Below are 10,980 nucleotides of genomic sequence, written 5' to 3'. Positions count from 1 at the left end.
GGCCCATGGCACATTTTCAAATCACTGAAGTACGCCTCAATAATCACTTTTATATTTTAAGATCACCCAAGTAACTCGCGACACAGTTACAGAACACTTAAACGATCCGTGAACATTTAGAGATCCTTTGAGTGCACGTGGCACAGTTTTAGAGTGCACTTAAGCGGTCCCCAGTGCGGTTCTACATCACTCAAGTTACCCGCGGAACATTCCCAGATTACTTAAGTGATCCGTGGCATAATTACGGATCACTTGAGTGATGCGTGGCGCAGTTCCAGAGCACTTACGTGGCCCGAACACATTTCCAGAGCACTTAAGCGTCCCGGACACATTTCCTGAGCACTTGAAGGATTAGTGAGCATTTAGAAATTACTAAAGTGGCTTTGTAGGGGACTCTTATCAATAGGGGGAATGTTAGTTCAGGTGTCCAATAACAATCGAAAGTTTTTTTCCCGTTTTTGGCGCACCCGAATAAGATGTCATAGAGGACATTTAATATTTCGATAAAAGGTGGTTGATGACCTTAGCATCATCCAAATCCCCCAGCCCCCAGATTGCTGGCAATGTTTTACTCTTTCTCGACAGTGAATCTCAATGACATGAGTATTACGAATCGCGTTTGTTTTTCCCGTGGCTGGTGCTGCGGCAAAAATGCGGTTACACACGTAACTGCAAGTATTGCATGCGCAATCATTTTGTACAAGCGATGCCTGAGAGTTTGTATGAGAATTTTGCTTAAGAATTTAAAAAATAACCGAAATAAAACAATGAAATGAATTTTATTTATCTATATATCTATATCTATATATATATATATATATACACATCTCAACAAGCTGAGCCCAATTACAGAGATAGGGAAACACACTGACATAAGAATACGGAAAATGCAAGTAATGAAAATTAATAGAAAAGCAAATAATAATAATAATTCACGAATTTACACGTTAAAGAAAAAATCATCAACAATTGTATAATACAAAAATATATACGCGCAACGGAAACACACATTGAGAATTCAATATGAGGAAGACAAATGAGAAAACAAGAAAACATATACAAATTCATAAAACACCTTGTAGAACATGGAATCCTTGTGAAAAATACCTGAAAATTCACCCGTATTGCAATTTATGCATTCTCGCAAAATTGGTGAAGCATTTGAAATGTTCGTGCGTGCACGAGGTAAATAAAAAACATTTCGGGAACTATGGACACGACGCTCGCGAGATGGCACGGAGATATTATGCTTATCAGATAATAGTCATCCATTCTGCCGTAAAGAACATCTAAGAACTTGTGGGGGTGTAGCTCAGTGGTAGAGCGTTCGCTTCGCATGTGAAAGGCCCCGGGTTCGAACCCCGGCACCTCCATGTGGCGTATAATTTTTTTTTTCTCAGCCACCTCGTTGGGCATTTTGCCTGTTGTGGCGTTGTATTTGTATTTGTGAAGGAATGACAGATCTCGCTTTGTAAGTCTGCTATCGAGAGATGTCATCTTGAAAAAAGAGAGAAGATCCGAAGTAGGCGCATCTGGGACGTACACACCAAAAGTGTTCCGGAATAATGACCTCAAAAACTTTTTCTGTACACGTTCAATACGTACACTCATCACTGCAAGAATATGGCCCGAGTAATAATGTTTATACAGTGGAATCGAAAAGAAAAAAAAACAGGCCCCACCAATCTGACGTCGTGATATAGCGCACCGAACACAATTTTTTTCAATATTATGTAAAGGTTATACATGAACATGAGGGGTTCGTAGTGGGCCAATACCAAAATTTCGGGCTATCTCAAAAATATGTCATACAGCAATGTGATCCACGTGCGATTGATAAACTCAAGACTAACACTATTAACGCAATATCAGGCAGTAATTCTCACAGACTGTGTAGTCTCGAACAATCAGGTAAAAAAGATGCTCCTATATGTTTGTGAAAAAGGCCAATATTTTCAATGTATTCTGCTTCCTGTTTTGACAGTATAACTACAAATATATTCTCACAAGTTTTCCTATCAATATTCTTCAAATTTCGGCAACTCTAATTAATAATTGCATTGAAAAGAGGGAATTTCCTGAATCTCTAAAATCAGCAATAGTTTTTCCTGTTTACAAAAATGAAAATTCTAATGATTTGAACAACTACAATGGACCAATTTCTATTTTACCCTCCATCTCTAAAGTTTTTGAGATGATTCTCAAAACTAGGATTTACTCTTTCTTAAAACACAGTGAATTCTTTTCCTCCAATCAGAATGGATTTCTGCCAAGAAGAAACACTGGATCTGCACTTTTAAACTTTACTGAATATGTACAAAAATATTGATTTAAAAATTAAATCAATGTGGGAAATTTGTCTCCTTGGTTGCCAATAATATCATATAACATGTATTCCCACAAATTGTAAAATAAATTTGAAATTGAATTGAATCTCGAAAAATTATAGGCATTTTCTTAGATATTAGGAAAGCACAAGCATTTGATAGTATCGATCACAGAGTTCTGCTCTCTAAGTTGTATTCTTGTGGTATCAGAAGGCAACGGGTTTAACATTGTCCACTCATGTTTTACTAACAGAACTCAAAGAGTAAAATGTAATGCTCATTTCACTGATTTTATGAATATTATCAGCGGAGTCCCACAAGGATCTGTATTAGGTCCGTTATTATTCATTATATTTATTAATGACTTATGTAATCTTTAAATAAGTGGTAAAATCATTACAACTGCCGGTGACACTGTCATTCTCTGCTCTGGAACAGATTATCAACCACTTATCGCAATAGTTAATAGTGATCTAATTACATAACTGGATTCATAACTGGTTTATTAATAATAATCTCAAATTAAACATTTCTAAAAGTAAATTTATTAATTTTACGTAATATTCTACCTATTTAACACAACATGATACTCCATGAACCAAATTGTTTTAATTGTAATTCATGTAACTGTCAACGTCTTGAACAAACAACTACGGTAAAATACCTCGGGATTCACGACGACCAGAATTTAAAATGACCTTTTCATATTAACCATTTACAAGCTAAATTGCGTTTTATGTTATACAAGTCATCATCTCAAACCTATCGTGAGTAAAACGTTTCTACTAACCTACTACTACTCAATGTTCCATTCTCGTTTACTGTATGGTCTAGTCTGGGGAAGCTATTATGTATCTAATATTGCTCCTATTTTGTCTCTACACAAAAAAAACTATCAGGCTATTGACATCTGATTATAGCATTCCATCAAACGACCTCTTCCATCAACTCCAGATTCTACACCTCTACGTTATTTATATTTTTATGTACCGGTAATAATGAATTTTATAGACCAGTAAAAAGTGAATGTAATCAATTTACTTTACCCTCAGACTCATCCCGCACACATCCGCTCGCCTTAATTCCACTTACTGACTACCTTTAGTTCACAAAACTGTGCTCAAAAAAACATTTCAGTTTTCTCATTTCGAAATTTTATAATACCCTTCCCATTGAGATTAAAGAGAGGCAACTACATTCTCGAGTTTAAAAAGAAAATCGTAAGTTCCACCTTTTCCAAATTCCAGACATTGAGATCCACTTTTAATTTCATCCCCCAGACTTTTTCTCTTAAACATAACTTTCATTTTCCCCCCTCTGCTTTATCAATTCGATGTATGCATTAAAAAGGGAGGAAAAAAATGCTGTCAAATAACGTATCCAAAATGTTCAGAAACATTTAGACAATTGCAAATGCATTGCATTGGTATGGATGTACATACATTATTGTATTCTGCATTCTGCATTGATTCATGTTCTCATATCGCATAAGCGTCACAGCACCTTCAACCCCGTTACATGTATATTATTTTCACACCAATTGTATATATCTTGTCACCACCTAAATTGTTATACTAAATTCACAATTACATTTCTCTCTTTCCTTTCCCTTATTTTCTTTTGTTTTCTGTGTTATTTATTTTAAACTTATCTTTATAATACATATTTTTACTTTTGTTTCATTAATTATAATTTTTCTATCTATTTGTCAAGAATTCCAACTTATTGTAGTGATCTTAACATACACGAACATTTTGATTGTAACAACGAGTATGGGACTAATGTCTTTTTGCTTGATTTGTACTTGTATATGAATGATGATTTATTTTTCTTGTAATTATTTGAAATAAATTTGAAATGATTGTGAATTCTAGAAGTTTTCTTTCAACTTTTATTAAAGGTAATGATTCATTTCATAAGTTTAATCCATTATTTTCTGTGTTAAATAGTTCTTATTCATTAAAAAAGTAAATTAAAATAAAATAATAAACACTCAGACACTACGATGTGCGCGAATTTGGAAACAACCTGTAGCAGAGTTTGAGAATCTCTTCAATAAATATCAACATGGAGAGATTTTTCGTAGAAAAGGGATGGGGGTTTAGAAATTTCGCTTCCGACATTTCACCCCGATGTCATTTCGTCCCTGACATTGCGCCAGTCCTAACCGTATGGGTGACCGAGTGAGCGACCAAGTGAATGTCTGTGTGTGTGACCTGGTGATTGGGTGGGTGACCGTATGAGTGGCTATATAAGTAGGTGAGTGACCGTACGAGTGAGTGTGTGTGAGTGACCAAGTGATTGGGTAAATGAACATAGAAGTAGATGAGTGACCAAGTGATTGGGTAAGTGAACATAGAAGTAGATGAGTGACCAAGTGATTGGGTAAGTGAACATTAAAAGTGTAGATGAGTGACATTAAAAATGGGTGAGTGACTATATGAGTAAGAAAGTGAGTGTGCGATCAACTGTATGAGTGAATCACTATATGAATGATCATGTGAGTGAATCCCTATATGAATGATCATGTGAGTGAATCCCTATATGAATGATCATGTGAGTGAATCCCTATATGAATGATCATGTGAGTGAATCCCAATATGAATGATCATGTGAGTGAATGACAGCATGAGTGATAAAGTTAGTTACAGTATGGATGACCACAAGGGAGTGACCACATACACTTGACTCTCATACGGTCTCATACTGTCACTCACTACTACTACTACTACTAAACCATACATGCACCTCTTCCATATTCCTATGCGGAAATTCTAAAGAATTGGTGCATGTTGGAATGTGGGTGTGAAATATCCGTGTTGTGAACCTAATGTGAAGCTTGTTTCTGTGTAATGCGTGTTATAGTGTTGCCATCTGCCTCCTATTTTTCGAACTATGAGTGAAGTGTAATGATTGAAGATTTTATTGTTGTAGGCCTGTCGCCACAGATAGCAACGGGCTTACAACACTAAAAACTTCAATCATTACACTTCACTCATACACCACTGTTACTCACTCGTCATATGGCCATTTACCCTTTCATTGGTCACTCAGCCACTCACACGGTCAGGGCAGGCGAATTGTACCTGGGCCGAAGGTGTCGGGCAAAATGTCGTGGACGAAACGTGGGGAGGCGAAATTTCCGTAAACCGTAAAGGATACCGTTGTAACTGAGAGAAATTCAACATTAGACCATAGGCGATTCCAAAACAAAAATATATCGTTGACTCGAGTACCGTTGTAGCGAGGTTTTTCACTGCATTTCATACATTGAACCCTTGAATATATTTCATACATTAAACGTTTGAATATATTTCATACATTAAACGTTTGAATATATTTCATACATTAAACGTTTGAATATATTTCATACATTGTGGCTGTGCTTCCAAATCATTTTGATGGCGTTGTAAAGTGTTACCAAACTTCTTTGAAGTTTAGGTATAGCCAAATTGCGATCTCATTCCCAAGAGAGCCGTAGTTATCATTTTTGTCGTACCACGGTCATTTTCTGGACGTAAGGGGTATTTAAACCGGTTCCCACAATTTATTGCCGATTCCTCACGGCAGCGTTCGCATTTTATTTTTTTTTCACCCATTTTGTCGCCGGGAGGTTCGTGTGCTAACCTCTAGATCAGGCATCTTCAACCAGTTGCTCGCGAGCACCACGGTGCTCTCTGAAGCATCCAGAGTGCTCGCTGCTCATGCCTGATTTCTTGCCGATCAACTTTCCAACTAAATACCTTGTACAGATTGCATTCAAGGACTGAAATCACCCTGATTTCATGCATTCGTATGCCAAACTTGCTGTCAGGGTGCTCTTCTTTCGATGATGGGCGCAAGCAGTGCTCGCGAGCAGAAAAACGTTGAAGGCCTCGGCCCTAGATACCTGGGTCTTCCTGTGCTGGGTCACGCACGCCTGTGCCGGAACATTCCTAGGCATTGGCGCATACTTCAGTAACAATCTTCTTCTGTGGTCATGTTGCCGTTTATGTTGTGCCTCCTCCAGGTTAAGTTTCTGACGAGGACGAATCAGTTATCGAACGCGCGACACCCTCTAAAAATACTTTTGTCGATTATCTTATTTGCTGTAACTATCGCTGGGCACCCCCGAGAGTGCCGCAAATACAGTTTACATATACAGTACCGTGCAAGTCTTTTTCATTTTCACTTTGTTAAGAAATATACATTTAGTAGCTAATACACATAATTATCACAAAAATGAGAAACTTTGCCTGGTTTTAATTTATACAAAAATTGCCACGTTTTTAAGACAAATAAATTCAATTGGTCGAACGGTCGACGCGTTTCGGCTCTTCAATGGAGAGCCGTCATCAGGACCTCGTGGTCAGAATTCACACAAATGAGTCGTGGAGGGGTGATGCTTACGTCTGGTCGTCCAAAGAGTTCGCCTTTGTATTTGCTGCGTTCGAGTGGTCTTTGGATGCGAATTGGGGAGCCATCTGTTGCAAAGTATTGAAAATTTTGTCACGACTGAGGTTAATAAAGCCTGTCCAAGCTGACGAAATAGGTGGCGTGTTTCTTTCATCATTAACGAGGAAATTCTGGCATGTTCTGATGAAGGATCCCTCGAGAAAATTCAATTCAGAATTGTGTGTTGCTTTTTTAAAAACAAACGCTTTATCAAAATCAAAATAATGTGAACGTTGCCAACAGTGTTGAGCAATAGCCGAATTATCCGTCCGTCCCTTCTCAACATGCTTTCGGTGTTCGAGAACCCGAATATTTAGATTTCTCCTAGTTTGGCCAATATATCCATTTTCGCAATTCTTGCATGGGATGAAGTAGATACCAGATTCTTTGGAGGGTGAGATAGGATCTTTCACATGGGAAAGGATGGATTTTCCCACCGAAGTTGTGGGGGCGGCAGCGAAATAATGTTTGCCCCGGGCGGCTGAATCATGTTTGCCTCGCCCACTGTATTAACTTGAGGACAGCGAGGATTTGACTGTGTAATATTTTAGCCTCGGAGATATACACGTTTCATATTTTGTCATATATTTCCTTCTTTTTTGGAAATATATGACATCCATATTTGTTATGGGCATCTTTTTCTCAGACACCTCGTTGAGCATTTTGTCTGTTGTGGCGTCGTATTTGTATTTAGCGCGTGTAGATGAAAACCTTACTCAGAGATTGGCATCGAAATACTTCTTGAGAAGCCATTTCTGGTTTAGAAATGTAGGTGCGTATTTCATTACCTCGTGGGTACTTTTGTTTTTCCACCTTATATTATCGGCATCATATTGTCATTTTGATGCAAGTGATTCTTTGGTAATTGATTGTTTAGATTACAGGTTTAATGTGAATAACTAACACAATTCAATTTCGTTTCACTTCAACTTTTTTTGTCTCAAACACGTCGCCGTATTTTGCTGTCCTCAGCTGAGGACACTTGTCGTCCTGTATCATACTCCTTATTGATTACGGTACTTGAAAAATCTCTTGGAATATATTCCTAATTGGTACAAAATTTCAACAAAATATCCCAATATCAAAATGGAATTCAATGCTCATCAAGGTGCGGGCACAAACGCCTTAATGATGCTTACTGTGTGATTTATGAGATAGCGGCCTTTCAAGTATTACGTCAACAGTTTTTTGGATATTTTTGATTCCCCCCCCCCCCGTCAACAAAATTTCGTCAGCTCTGCCCCCTCTTCTAACGCATACTGAGATCAGAGACGTACGCGGCATTATCATTCAACCACTCCTCCCCACCCCCGCCATCAAAAATCAGCAAACCCGAACCCCCCCCCCCCCCTTCCAGATCACTTACGGCACACCATGGAATATTTACACATCACTCAAGTGACCTGCAACACAGTGCCAGAACACTTAAACGGTCCGTGGCACATTTAGAAATCCCTTAAGTGACATAGGGTGCAGTTTTATAGCATTTAAGTGGTCCGCAGTGCAGTTCTTCATCCCTCTAGTTACTTGTGGCACATTCCCGGATTACTAAACGATCACTTGAGTGACACGCACCATTTCAGAGCGCTTAAGTGGCCCGCAACACATTTCTAGATCATTTGAAGGTCCCGTGGAACATTTAGAGATCACTAAAGTGGCGTTATAGAGGATTTATCGGTTGTGGGGGACGGGGGGACGGGACGGGTACGTTAGTTCTCAGAGATGCCCACAAACTAGGAAAAAGTGTTTTTCGTTTTTGGCATACTCAGTGAAGATAACCTTAAGAATATTTCTTACTTTTATAAAGGGTGGTTGATGACGTAAGCATCATTAAACCCCCCCCCCCCCCCACCCGCCATCAAAAATCAGCAAACCCGAAACCCCTCCCCCCCATCGATGCCAACTTAATACTTGAATGGCCCAGAACCTTAAAAATGTCTTAAATGCCCCTCCCCCCCCCCCATACCCTAGAGATTCGCTTGACAACCACTTGCATGTATGGAAGGAATCTGTACATGTCGTGAACAATATTTTTCATCCCTTGAATATATTCCACACTAACCGCACTTGCTGCATTGTACCCATCTGAGATGTGAATCTCGAATTTCCGTCCGGACCTAACGGAAGCCAGCCTCAGCCGAGTGAAATAATTACTATTAAAACAGCGCGTGACGATCCGATCTAACCTTTTTTCTTTGCTTTGTCGACCCCATGTAGCGTAGTGGTAGTCATCCGGGTGTCACGAAAACTATTTCCGTTCGTTGCTTTCTCCGCGTGTATCCAGCGGTCCGGTGCGATTCTCCGGTGGATCCTAGGATGTCCGTCCATCCGCGCATCGCGTGCGGAATCCCTCGGTCATGCCTAGATTGGTACCGATCGGACGGCCTTGACTTCAACCTTTTTTCTGTTCAAGCAGCTGGGTCGGGAGGGGAATTGGAAAAAAAGAAAGTCACGGGTTCACAGGTTGTGGGACATGTAGAAGCAACCGTTATGCTTTATTAATTTCTCGCCCAGCCGTAAAGTTCGTTACAGTTGTTGTGGCAACGAGACGTCATGCTGTGACGTTACGGTGCGTTCGAGTTTCTTCTCCTTTGTCTTCTCGGATAGTTCTCCACGGCTCTCATTGTTTCCTTTCTGAATGAATACACAAAGGACCTTGATTAGCACAATTCAAGGTCACTGTGTTACTGTCTGTGGGGTGGATCGTTGCCAAGTTTTTCCAAAGATTCATACACTACGTTCTTTTTTCATTGTTAGTTCTGGCATCTTTGGTAACTTTGTCCCCCTGGGTTTCGAGGGATACAAAAGCATCTCTCTAAGAATGTCTCTTGAAATATGAAAGGCCCTAAAATGTCTTTAAAAATGTCTCTAGGTGTCTCTAGAGGTGTCTCTATTGTATGAAATACCCAGGAAATGTATCTAAAGATATCTCCAGTGGCATGAGAGACATCTTTAAGAGGAGGTCTTAAAGATGATTAAAAGGATGTCTTCTGGTGTAAGAAAGATATTTACAAATGTCTCAAAGGATGTCTCTTGGTGGTACGAAAGTTCCTAAATGTGAGTGTAAGGATGCTTCCAGGGGGGGATAAGAGATTCAAAAATGTCTCTAAGGAAATCTCTAGGGTATGAAAAACAACAAAATATATCAAAGGATGTTTCCTGATGCATGAAAGATGTAAAAATGACCCTAAGGATGTCTTCTGTGGCATGAGAGATCCTGAAAACATATCCTGCTGGAGTATGGGAGATTTTGAAATGTCTCTAAGGATGTCTCTTGGGGTATAAAAAAACCATGAAAATATCGCTGAGGATATGAAATACCCTAAATTGTCACTAAGGATGGCACATGGGGGATTCTAATAGCGTCTGCTGTGGTCAGAGCTGTCTTGAGAGCATCGTGCCCCCTCCATCGTCCTGCAGAAGGATTTTTTTTTGAGGCCCTGTACCTGGTTAAAAATGCCTACCTAAAAACTCACAACCTTACTCTCTAAAATATGAATGAAATCGAATTTTCATGAGGACCCCCTCTGCACTTGAGGCCTTCGACCTTGCCCGGGTGAGCCCATTCGTTAAGATAGCACTGTACGGGAGTCCCTGAAAGCGTCTCTGAGTGCGTTCCTGTATGTGTGAGAAGTCCTAAAGATATTTCAAAGGATGTCTTCTGGGGCTTCAAAAGTGTCTCCAAGTGTTTTGTTTGGAGCTGTGTGAGATATTCTAAATATATCTGTATGGATATCTGCTTAGGTACAAGATATCCTGCAGGATTTTGGTTTCTTTGTCTGTGGCAACGGGCTACTACTACTACTACTATTTAATCGTACATGCACCTCTCGTACACATTCCTCTACGGAATTTCTAACGAATCGGCGCATGCTGTAATGGGTGGAATGGGTGTTTAGAGCGTATGTGTGGCCCTAACGTATCTGTTGTCAAGTTACGCTTGTTTTGTGTTTGTGGCAACTGGTTACCGTACTTCATGGCAAAATCTGGAGTTTGTACGTATTGTGTGGATTTTCAACTTCGGAATGAGAATGTCCACAATCAAGAAGATCACGAGGAAAAGATCAAATACTGAAAAACTGCAAGTTAAAATAATGGTCGTGACAATTCCTTTGATTTAACCCTTTGCGATCGGCAAATTTCTCTGATGGGAGGACAAATTTTGGCCAATTTTTCCCACGAATATGGAAAATTTTCCACTGGTTACCATCACTGCTAG

The 10,980-nt window shown here is 39.4% G+C and overlaps 1 non-coding gene across 1 annotated transcript; it reads left to right on the top strand.

The window, feature by feature from the left end:
* Window positions 1-1,301: 1,301 nt before the first annotated feature.
* Window positions 1,302-1,373, top strand: TRNAA-CGC (transfer RNA alanine (anticodon CGC)). The gene has a single exon. It is a non-coding gene; the product is annotated as a tRNA-Ala (tRNA).
* Window positions 1,374-10,980: the final 9,607 nt, after the last annotated feature.

Source organism: Pholcus phalangioides, unplaced genomic scaffold (genome assembly GCF_987345545.1).
Source record: "Pholcus phalangioides strain wild (caught in Gottingen) unplaced genomic scaffold, Ppha-v1.0 ptg000043l_1, whole genome shotgun sequence".
NCBI classification, from domain to species: domain Eukaryota; kingdom Metazoa; phylum Arthropoda; class Arachnida; order Araneae; family Pholcidae; genus Pholcus; species Pholcus phalangioides.
This window is presented reverse-complemented; position numbering and strand designations above follow the sequence as displayed.